General features: G+C 41.2%; 1 non-coding gene across 1 annotated transcript; it reads right to left on the reverse strand.

Annotated features, from left to right (window-relative positions):
• Positions 1 to 2993: 2993 nt before the first annotated feature.
• On the reverse strand, positions 2994 to 3183 carry LOC114507201. The gene has a single exon (XR_003685464.1). It is a non-coding gene; the product is annotated as a U2 spliceosomal RNA (small nuclear RNA).
• Between the last annotated feature and the right edge of the window lie 9270 nt (positions 3184 to 12453).

Raw genomic sequence — 12453 nt, forward strand, 5'->3', positions numbered from 1 at the left:
AAATGAATGACACCCTTGTCTTCCTGAGATAAACACTGCTGGGTAGTATTTGTTTTCAATGTTGTATCAATAACATTGCTGCCATTGTTTAGCTAATGGTTTATTCATAATCATTACATCTATATTAGTGAAACTGAGCTATCAGTTTTCTTTCACTGTCCTTTCTTGCTTGGGGTCAGGGTTATACTAGCAGCAGCTAGCAGCTAGCCTCTTACATATTACTGAATCTTGTTTCTTAGTTTGGGTGATATAGAGGTTTTCTCTTCCTTGAAGGTGATGAAAGTGCCTGTGAGGACAACTGGATTTGGTGAAGTAGTCTGTGGCTAAAATTTCTTATTCTAATTCAATTTCTTCATTTTTTAAGATTGTATTTATTTACTTTTTAGACAGAAGGGAAAGGAGAGAGAAAGAGAGGGAGAGAGACATCAATGTGTGAGAGAAATATTGATTGGTTGGTTGCCTCTCTCAAGCCTCCAGCCGGGTACCTGGCCCACAACCCGGCATGTGCCCATTGGTCTGCAGGCCAGTGCTCAATGCACTGGGCCACCCCAGCCAGGGTATGAAATTCAATTTCTTTAATGTATAGTAAGTCTATTTAGGTTTTTTATTTCGTGAGCAATTTTTGGTAGTTGGTATTTTCTGGATAATTTTCTACTTTATGTCATTTTCCAAACATATAGTTTAACATACAGAGTTCAAAGCTTCAAAGGAGAGCTGCTTGTCTGTCCTCATGTCAGTGCCGAGCAGACACAGAAAAGTGAAAAGAAAAAAGATGCTTTTATTTGCCTCCAATGAGCCCCAACTGCAAAAAGACATGGAGGAGGAGCTGGTCATTTCTTAAATACTCCTAGTTATACTCATTAAAGACTTTTCATCGTAACTTTTCAAGAAGTATGTTTTGTTGATTATGCTATTACAGTTGTCCCATTTTTTTCCTCTCCTTTATTCCCCTCTGCCCTGCACCCACCATCTCACCAGCATTCCTCCCACTTACTTCATGTCCATGAGTCATACATAAAAGTTCTTTGGCTTCTCTATTTCCTGTACAATTCTTTTATTTTAAGTATTTTATTTATTTTTAGACAGAGGGTAAGGGAGGGAGAAAGAGAGGGAGAGAAACACCATGTATGAGAGTTACATCGATCAGCAGCCTCTCGAATTCCCCCCCCATTTGGGGACCTGGCCCCACAACCCAGGCATGTGCCCTGGTTGGGAATCGAACCAACAACCTTTCATTTCGAAGGCTGGTGCTCAATTCACTGAGCCACACCAGCCAGGGTCCTAAATTGTTCTTAACCTCCCCCTTTCTATTTTCTACCTACCCTTTTTGCTTCTTATTCTCTGTACCTTCTCCCATCCTTTCCCCTCCCCTTTCTCACTGATAACCCTCTGTGTGATCTCCAGTTCTATGATTCTGTTCCTGTACTAGTTGCTTGCTTAGCTTTTTGTTTTGTTTTTTGTTTTGTTTTGTTTTGTTTTGTTTTAGGTTCATTCAGTTCTTGATAGTTGTGAGTTTGTTGTCATTTTAGTGTTCATAATGAAAACTTTTTCTTTTTCTTAGATAAGTCCCTTTAACATTTCATATAATATGGGCTTGATGATAATGAACTCCTTTAACTTGACCTTATCTGAGAAGCTCTTTATGTGCCCATCCCTTCTAAATGATAGCTTTGCTGGAGAGAGCAATCTTGGATGTAGGTCTTTGCCTTTCACAACTTGGAATACTTCTTTCCAGCCCCTCCTTGCCTGCAAGATTTCTTTTGAGAAATCAGCTGACAGTCTTATGGGCACTCCTTTGTAGCGAACTGTCTTTTTTTCTCTTCCTGCTTTTAAGATTCTCTCTTCATCTTTAACCTTGGGTAATGTAATTATGATATGCCTTGGTGTGTGCTTCCTTGAGTCCAACTTCTTTGGGATTCTCTGGGCTTCTTGGGTTTCCTGGAAGTCTATTTTCTTTACCAGATTGGGGAAGTTCTCCTTGATTGTTTTCAATTTTTTTTGCTCTTCCTCTCCTCCTTCTGACACCTCTATGATTCAGATTTTGGAGCATTTAAAGTTGTTCTAGAGGTTCCTGAGCCTCCCCTCATTTTTTTGAATTCTTGTTTCTTCATTCTGTTCTGGTTGAATGTCTATTTCTTCCTTCTGGTCCAAACCGTTGATTTGAGTCCTGGTTTCCTTCCTGTCACTGTTGGTTCCCTGTATATTTTTCTTTATTTCACTTTGCATTGCCTTTATTCTTTCCTCTACTTTGTGACTGTACTCAAACATTTCTGTGAGCATCCTGATTACCAGTGTTTTGAACTGTGCATTTGATAGCATTGGCTATCTCTTCGCTGCTTAGTTGTTTTTGTGGTGTTTGATCTGTTCTTTCATTTGGGCCATATTTCTTTGTCTTGGTGCTCCTGTTATATTGTAAGGGGCAGAACCTTATGTATTCACCAGGGTGTGGCAACCCATGTCAATGCATTGTTATGTGGTCTGGATGAATGTTTCTTCTTTAACTCCTTGGCTGTCAGACTTCCATACAGTTCGATTTTCTAGGAGTTCTGGTCGTTTTTGTTTTTAAATTTGTTGTTGTTCTTTGTTTGGTTGTGCAAGGAGGCACAGTGTATGTACCTATGCCTTCATCTCAGCTGGAAGTCCCCAAGAACTTTTCACTGTAATTTTTTAAAAGCTCATTAAATAGCACAGATGTTCTAAACGAGTGAACAAAGGTCCTTAGGCCAGAAAGGAGCACCAAGGGCAATTTCAGGCAAAGGTAACACCAGGTGAGCAGAGCAGAGGTTTTCCTGGCTGGGCTCGGAGATAAGGCAGTATGCTCACCTGGCACCGAGGCTGAGGCCATGTGATGGAGACATGGAGGCCAGGTCAAGGAGGTAGAATTATATCCTGCAGATACCTGATCTTCAACTCTTGGTCAAATGCACCATTTTGGAGAGAATTATGGGACAGCAGGGAGGAAGAGACATAAACATTTTTTTGCTCTTTTTTTTTTCTTCTACATCCTTCCCAGAAGTAGTCCTTACTGGGTCGATGTGTGGAGTGGACCCAGCAAGCTCCTATGCCATTTCCCTGCTCCCAAAATCCATTTAATATGTTGTCTTCATATAGAGGATGTACCAGATACTATACTGATAAGAACAGATACTACACTTGATCTTAGCCAAAAGGCTGAGAAGTGATTCTTGCTACTTTTAAGCCCTGTTTTAAAAGATTGCTTGGATGTAAGGAGAGGTAAGGACAAAGAGAGGCAGTAGGAACAGTGTCCCCAGAGGACCTGAGGCTCAAGTATGACCAGGGCATGGAAAGCTTGCAGTTAAGTGGGGGCTTTGGCTTGGGTGTTAGGAGAAAAGGGTGTGAATGTGGCATTGAACCAGAATACCTAGGGAGTTTGAGAAATCCAGGACTTGGCAGCTCTGTGGCTTCTGGCAAATTACTTAATTCCCCAAGCCTTGGAATACCAGAATGTGGCCTCTGATTTTCATTTGAGTCTGTGGAGTTTTAAATTCCTATGGCTTGGCCATGAGATCTGGGGATCAGTTGGGTGGAGGGAAACTTAAGGGTTGTATCTCCCAAAGACCCTTCTTCAACCTCAGTAGCACCCCTGTTCTATCTCACTTGTATGCTGTGCACGGGTGATCCCAGCAGTAGCATTGAGTTTTGGGAAACTGAAAGATTCTATAGCTGAGAAAATTAAATAACAGAAAGGAACTGCCATGGGTATTTGGCAAACAATGGCATTTTTTAAACAGGAGTCTTACTTAGCATTCTAGAAAAATAAAGGCACAATGATGCCTTTATGCAAAATGAACTGGGGAGGGGAGAGACTAGAACTTGGCTCCTCAAGGAATGGTCTGTAGATCAAGAACATCAGCATCACGTGGAAGCTTGTAAGAAAGGCAGACTCTGGAACTGCACTCAGATCTGCTGAACCAGAATGAGTATTTTTTTTTTAAGATTTTATTTATTTACTTTTAGAGAGAGGGGAAGGGAGGGAGAAAGAAAGAGAAACATCTGTGTGAGAGAAATATCGATCGTCTTGCACAACAATTTGTTGCCTCTTGCACACCACCAACCAGGGACCTGGCCTGCAACCCAAGCATGTATCCTGACTGGGAACTGAACCAGTGACCTTTTGGTTTGTGGGATGACATCCAAACCACTGAGCCACACTAGTCAGGGCAGAATTAGCATTTTAACATTAGGCAATTTAGGAATACTTCAATGAGAGCCCAAATCAAGAGTTTCAAATCCCCCTTCAGTCACCTGCTAGGACCAGGGAGGACATAAGTTAATAAATGAATGACGGGTCTACTGTGTGGGATTGGCAAATGGCAGAATGACCCGACCCCTGACCCCTGTGGGAGTGAGACCCTCAGCTCTAGCCCTGAAGATTCTGGTCATGCCAGAACAGAGGCATTGCCAGGACTTCTGAGTTTTCAAGGGAAACATGAAATCCAGATTCTAATGTGAAATCTAACTTTTTAATCTTGACAACATTTTTTTTCCAGCATCCAAAATCTTTTTAATAACAAGGTAGGGTCTGGGGTTTAGTTTTTGTAGCCGCTCTGGCCTGTCAGCCTCTAGCGGCCTCGAACTTCCAGTCCTTGGAGTGCAGGTAGTGTTTGATGTGGTTGTGAGGGGTTCCTTGGGCCTTGCAGAAGCCTATACTATACACCTCTCAGCTCTTTCAAGGATGAGAAAGCAGGACTGTGCCAGGGACAGTTTGGGCACCTTCTACCTATGCATGTCATTGATTATAGTTCCCCAAAACACAGTGGTTTTGCCCTTTGGCCAGGAAGCTTTATCTTCTGGATCATCTGGAAAAGGGTCAGAGGCAACAACGCTTCAGCCCCACTTGTTTGAAGGGGGCATTGTCTCGGCTGCCTAGAAAATTGTGCAGTTTGACCCGTGCAGTTTGTCATGGCTCTTGTGCTCCTCACACCAAAACTTTTGGTCTCTGAGGTGGTGGATGTGGACTCCCATGATGGTGCCTCCTGCTTTACCAGCTCTGGAATTTGAAAGCCAATTTTTAAAGCTGTGCTGAATTCTGAGATAAAGATTTGGGTGCAAGTAGTTTGTTGGAGAAGTGAGCTTGGGAAGCACTAAGAAGGGAATGAGGAAGTAAGAGAGGGGAAAGAAGACAGTCAGGAATGGGTGGTTCATCCCAACAATTATTACTGTGGGCACCTGGAGCCAAATCCCACTGAGAAGCTCTGGGAACCAGCAAAGAACTTGCACCCCTGAGTCATCTCACTAGAAGGACAAGGATGGGTGGGGAGTTGGGATGTTAAGATAGCCCCTCCTGAGAGTCTTGGGTGGGGCCAGATCCTCGGTGGCAGTAATTACCCCTGCAGGGCCTGTGGCTAGTGCTTCCAGCATTCTTCCACATCTGCCAGGTCCTCAGGCAGGAACCACACTGGCTGGCGGGCTGGGGAGTCTGTAGGAGCACGCTGAAAAGGTACAGTCCAAGGAGTGCAGACATTTAAACTTTTCAACAATCTTGAGACAGTTACTAGCTATGGGACTTCAGGCAAGTTACCCTTTCTGAGCTTCAGTGCCTTCATAGGTCACATAGGGACAGTAATTTTGTCTGTGTCATAGGTTTGAGGGTTAAAGAGTAACAATTGTGAAGTTTTTGAAACAGTCAGTACCTTTATCACAGTGAAGTACCCAATAAATGGTACTACTACTATTATTTTTCACTATTATTATACTTGGCCCATTTCACAGGTGAAGTATCTGATGCCCAGAGAGGAAGATTTTGTGGTTGGAAACATTAAATTGTAAAAAGGAACTGCCGTGGATCTTCCACCTCTTCTGAGCTCACATATCTGGTTTTTTCCAGTCTGGTGGGCTGGTAGAAGGTTATGGTTTTTTTTTCATGTCTGTCCTCACTGCTGTAGCATAAATTCATCACTCTCTTCCAGACTTTTTCATTACCTTCTAAGTAGTCTTCTTTCTAAGCATCCCATTTCCCAACTCCCTATCTACACTTAGAGGCAGTGAGTTTCGTAAGAAATATCTTAAATGCCTATGTGGGATATTATGGACACAATCAGCACCCGCCCCTCTCCCTAACCCCAGATGCCCAGGGCCCCACTGACTATTTTTGAAAAATTAATTTAGTAGTTTTCTTGGAAAAAACAATAAGGCCAAAAAAATCCCTGAAAAAATATATTTAAATATTTTATTTTTTTTATTTTTAGAGAGGAGGAAGGGAGAAAGAAAGAGAGGGAGAGAAATATTAATGTGTGGTTGCTTCTCATGCGCCCCATACCAAGGGACCTGGCCTGCAACCCAGGCATGTGCCCCGAGTGGGAATCAAACTTGCAACCCTTTGGTTCACAGGCCAGCACTCAATCAGCTGAGCTACACCAGCCGGGGCTGAAAATATATATAGTTTTGTTTTGTTTTTATGTGACTTTGTTTCACCTGAAGGACTTCAAGCTTCTTTCATTACCATTGATTATTTCTGTGCATCACTCACCTGGCTTCTCTGTGCTTTTGCTTCCAGTGACATACATCTACATTCTCTTTGGAGGACTGTCCTATGTATGGCTCTTCGGGCCACTGGAACTGCTCTGCCTAAAAGCACAGAGAGGACAGGAGCTTTTTTTTTTCTTAAACTCTTTAAAAAATATTTTATCTATTTATTTGTAGAGAGAGAGGAAGAGGGGAGAAAGAAAGGGAGAGAAACATTGATGTGAGAGAGAAACATTGATCTTGCATGCGCCCCAATGGGGGATCAAACCCACAACCCAGGCATGTGCTCTGACCAGGAATTGAACTGGTGACCTTTTGCTTTGCAGAAGGACACTCAACCAACTGAGCCACACCAGTTGGAGCTTATTTCTTGACTGACAAGTGCTGGAATATGAGCATCCAGCTCCTGTGCTTCAAGTAGGAACCAACTCAGAGATCATTTATATTCCAGAGCTCCCCTATGGGATCAGGCTGAGGCCTAAACTCACCCTTCTCTTAGGTCCTGCCCCTTTCTTACAAGTTTCTGCCAGAAGCTTTTCCCTCTTATCTGAGGTCTGCTTCTGGGAAATCTGTTCAAAGACATTGGGTCCTAGAGAATGATACACCAGGCTCTCAGGAGTTTGGTCTGACCTCTTTCTTTAGTACTGTGGTGCTTGGGAATGAACTATGCATATATTAGTCTTGTGGATTGCTTGGAGAAGAGCAAATTTGACACCAAGTGAGACATCAGTGTAGACCAGCCAAAAACTCATAGTATGGTCCACGGAACTAGCCTGAGTGCTGTGGAAAAGGAGGTGGGAAGAATAAACCAAAGAGAGAAAGATAATGTGAAGATTTAAAGCATATGTTCTTTGCCACAATGTCAAAACTTCAAATCCAACAAAGATGTTAAGAGTCACTTGTAATCCTACCATTCATAGACAGTTACTATTGATGTTGATATTTTACTGTATTCCTGTTAGTTACATATTACTGTACAACAAATGATCTCAAGAAGTAGAGACCTAAAACAACAGTAAACATTTATTAACTCACTCAGTTTTGGCAGGTCAAGAATACCAGAACAGCTTAACTGAGTGGTTCAGGCTCAGGGTCTTAGGAGCCTGCAGTCAGCAGAAAGGAACTGAGGTTCCTTTTCCAAGGTGATGTAGTCACATCATCTGTTGGCAGTTCTCAGGTTCTTGACACTTGACCCTCTCCATAGGGCTGCTTGAGCATCCTCAAGACTTGGCTGCTAACTTCCCCCAAAGCAAGCGATTCAAGAGAGAGCAAGATGCAAGATACAATATTTTTTATAACCTAGCCTTGGAATTCACACACTGTCAATTCTGCAATATTCTTTGATCACGCAAGTCTTAATGAATAGGATCAGCCCTATTCATTAAGAAAGAGAACATGTCAGTACAGTGTAAACCATTGACCTACCTGTTAACCATTCCAAGTATGAATAATGGTCAGTAAGGGTCATTGGGGGCCATTTTGGAGGCTGGCTAAGACAATCCTCTTCCAATTTTTTCTCTTATCTACTATTTCTCTTTTCCTGTACACACTGTCTTGTGAAGGAAATAACACTGGTTGACCACCCAGTGTCATTTCTTTCTTCTTTCTTGTTAACAGAGCACCAATTAATTCAGGTTTTATTATTCAGCATTCTAAGTGACAGACAACATAATCTAACCTAGAAGAAAGTTGTATAATCACAGAATCATTGGCATAGTTGAAGAAACACAATCTATGATAGGGGTCAGTAAATTATTGCCAGCAGGCTTGCTACCAATTTTTACCTAAATAAAGTTTTTTTGGAACACAGCCACACCCATTTGTTTACATATTGCCTGTGGCTGCTTTCACACTATAATGCCACACTAAATAATTGTGACAGAGACCATACATCTCACAAAGCTGAAATTGTTTACTACCTGGCCCTTTAAAAAAAAAGTCAGGATGTACAGCCACTGTGGAAAATAGTAGGAAGGTTACTCAAAATATTAAAGACAGAATTACTATATGATCCAGCAATCTCACTTCTGGGTATACATGCAAAAGAATTCAAAGCAAGATCTTGAAGAGATATTTGCCCACCCATGTTCATTGCAGCATTGTTCACAATAGCCAAGAAGCAGAAGAAAACTCAATGTTTGTAGATCGATAGATAAAAAAATGTGGCATATACATGAAATGAAATATTTTTAAAAATATATTCTATTGATTATGCTATTACAATTGTCCCATTTCCCCCTCTTTATTCCCCTCTGCTCTGCACACCTCCTCCCACCCTCATTCCCCCACTTTAGTTCATGTCCATGGGTCATACATATACTTTTTTTTTGGAGTATAAGATGCACGTTCTCCCCCACACAAACTTGGGAGGAATAATGGTTATTAATGCTGCTGTTGAGTTCTGTTTACATTGGTGAAATATTATGTTATTTATCTTATTAAATATTTTACATTTTTTGCTTCAAAATTTTTTTCCTGTTTTCCTCCTCTAAAACCTAGGTGCGTGTTATGGTTCGAAAAATATGGTAAGTTCTTTGGCTTCTACATTTCTTACACTATTCTTAACCACCCCCCCCCCCCCCCCCGTCTGTTTTCTACCTACCATTTATGCTACTTATTCTCTGTACCTTTTCCCCTGAAATGAAAAATTATGCAGCCTTTAAATAAAAAGAATCTTGTCACATGCTACAACATTGATGAACTTTGAGGACATTGTGCTAAGTGAAATAAGGCAGCTACAAATGCATTACTGTATGCTTACATTAATATGAAGTCTTTCAAGTAGTAGAAATCAGAGAAACATAAGGTACAAAGTTAGTGGTCAAGGGTTGGGAGGAGGAAGATTTTGTGGTCTTTTTTTACATTTATTGCAACTTTATTTTTTTTATGTAGCCTTGGTATTTTTAATTATATTTTATTGATTATGCTATTACAGTTATCCTGATTTTTCCCCTTTTGCTCCCCTCCACCCAGCACCCCCTGCTCCCTCAGGCAATCCCATCACCCTTGTTCGAATCCATGGTCATTCATGTACGTTCTTTGGCTCTTCCCTTTCCGATACTGAACTTTACACCCCATGGCTATTCTGTAACTATCTATTTGTACTTCTTAACCCCCTCACCTCTCACCCATTCTCCCACATCCCCCCTTCCATCTCTTTATCTTTAACCTTTGGCATTTTAATTATGATGTGTCTTGGGGTTAGCCTCTTTGCATTCATCTTGTTTGGGACTCTCTGTGCTTCCTGGACTTGCATGTCTATTTCCTTCACCAAATTAGGGGAGTTTTCTTTCATTATTTTTTCAAATAGATTTCCAATTTCTTTTTTTCCAAAATATTTTATTTATTTATTTTTTAGAGAAAGAAAGGGAGGGAGAAAGAGAGGAAGCAAAATACCAACGTGTGGTTGCCTCTTGTACATCCCCCACTGGGGATCTGGCCCAATACCCAGGCATATGCCCTAACTGGGAATTGAACCAGCGGCCCTTTGATTTGCAGGCTGGCACTCAACCACTGAGTCACACCAGCCAGGGTGATTTCCAATTTCTTGTTCCTTTTTTCCTCCTTCTAGCACCCCAATGAAATGAATGTTGGGTTGCTTAAAGTTGTCCCTCAGGCTGCTTACACTATTCTCAGTTATTTTTTGTTTGTTTGTTTGTTTTATTCTCTTTTTCACTTGTTGTTCTGATTGATTGTTTTTGCTTCCTTATTTTCCAATTCATTAATTTGATTCTCAGCTTCATCCACTTTCCTGTCATTTCCCTGTAAATTGTTCTTTATTTCAATTAGTGTATCCTTTGTTTCTGACTGGATCTTTTTTATGCTGTTAAGGTCCTCACTAAGTTCCTTGAGCAACCTTATAACCAGTAGCTTGAACTCTGCATGTGATAGATTGCTTACCCTCATTTCCTTTAGCTCTTTTTCTGGACTTCTGATCTGTTCTTTCATCTGGGCCATGTTTCCTTGTCCCCTCATTTTGGCAGCCTCCCTGTGTTTGTGTCTATGTATTAAGTAGAGCTGCTTTGACTCCGTGTCCTGGTAGTGTGGCCTGATCCAGGTAGGTGCCCTGTAGGGTCCAGTGGCACAGCCTCCTGAATCACCCAAGCCGGGTACTTGAGGTATGCCCTTCACGTGGGCTGTGAATTAGTGTTCAATGGGTAGAGTTGCAGTTTTGCAACATGAAAAAGTTCTAGAGATCTGTTGCATAACAATGTGAATATACTTAACACTATAAACTGTACACCTAAAAGTTGTTGAGGTTGCCCTCACCAGTGTGACTTAGTTGGTTGGGCATCATCCCACAACTGATAGATGTTTCTTTCTCAAATTGATGTTTCTCTTCCTCTCTTTCTCCCTACCTTTTCCTCTATCTAAAAGCAAGTAAGTGAAATCTTTAGAAAAAAAAAAGGGGGGGGGGTGGTTAACGTCATAAATGTAATGTTGTATGGGTTTTTCTTAAACCACAATAAAAACAGAAGTCACAGGATCATCCCCCACACCACACTGAAAACTGTAATGCCAAAGGGCCCTATTGCCCCTGCCTACAATCAGAATGTTGCAAGACAGGAAGCTGCTGCCACAGCTGCCACCTCCATAACCCCAACCCCTGTGCCATGTTTATACAAGCAAGTTGTTGCCCCTGGAGTCTTAACCTCTCCTCTCTGTGACTCAGGTTTCATTTATAAGCTCACATGAGCATTCTGATGGGTAGAAATGTAGTTTTAACTTCCAGTCTTCTCAGACCAGGAAGATATGCTAGAAAACTAATCCCAATATCAACCATGACTGTCCATCAGCCTCCCCCTAGTCATGTGCCAAAGTTCAGGTATTCCCAATTTAATGGTATATCCTGAGTAGTCTAAGTTAATGGTTTTGAAGCATTCTATTCACCTGGAGGGTTTATTAAAACATCCCTAGAGTTTATAAATTAGAAAATTGGGGTGGGGTCCAAAGATATGTCTTAAAAAAAATTCCCAGGTGATGGTGATGGTTTAAAGATCACCCTTTGAGAACCACTGGTCTGAGCCACTATTTCCTGATCTTTTCACACTCTGCTCATCTAGATAAATGGATGCTGCTGCTTAGGAGGGAACAGCCTTCAGGTCCACTTAGTTTATTTGAGGGCTCTGGGGAGCAATGTCTTGACTTCCCTGTAATCCACTCAGAGCACAGACACACCTTATCAGTGGTTGGTTCAGGATGGGCTAATGGACCCCTTTTGCTTCAGCTGAGCTGAGATATGAAGTTCTGATGATGGACATTGGAGAAGAGTTTCTTGCTCTTAAAAAGATGCATGGGGAAAGCAGTTCCTCTTCTGAACCTGAAGGCACGTTATACCTGGACCCATGGAGCCATCTTGCAACCATGAGGGCAGTTAGGCTGATAGGTTGATGAGATAGGATGGAAAGATGAAAAGAACTGAAGGCCCGAAGGATGTCATCAAACCTAAACCCATCCTTACCTCTGGTCTTCTGGTTGGCAGACAAAATACATTTTTCTTACCTCCTTATATACTTTATTCCTTATACATAAATAGGATCTGGTATTCTTTGTTTTTTTTTTTCAGCCAAAAGTAATCTAATTTATGTACATTTTAATCTGCTTTTGACTTAGATTTCATGAACGCCTTTTCCGTTACTTAATATTTTCCCAAACTATCAAATAAAATGACTGCATAGCACTTGTACTGAAATGTGTTTAATAATTTCCCTGTTACTCGACATGTAGGAGATTTCCAATACTTTATTATTACAAACTATGCTGTGATAGACACCCATGTCCATAAATCTTTGCACACATCTATAATGATTTCTCTAGGATAAGCTTCTATGGGTAAACTTGTTTTTTCAATTACACTTTACATTCAGTATTATTTTGTATTAGTTTTAGGTGTACAGGATAGAGGTTAGACAATCATATACTTTACAAAGTGTCTCTCCTACACTGATATTTACAGTACCCACCTGG

Source organism: Phyllostomus discolor, chromosome 9 (genome assembly GCF_004126475.2).
Source record: "Phyllostomus discolor isolate MPI-MPIP mPhyDis1 chromosome 9, mPhyDis1.pri.v3, whole genome shotgun sequence".
NCBI lineage: Eukaryota > Metazoa > Chordata > Mammalia > Chiroptera > Phyllostomidae > Phyllostomus > Phyllostomus discolor.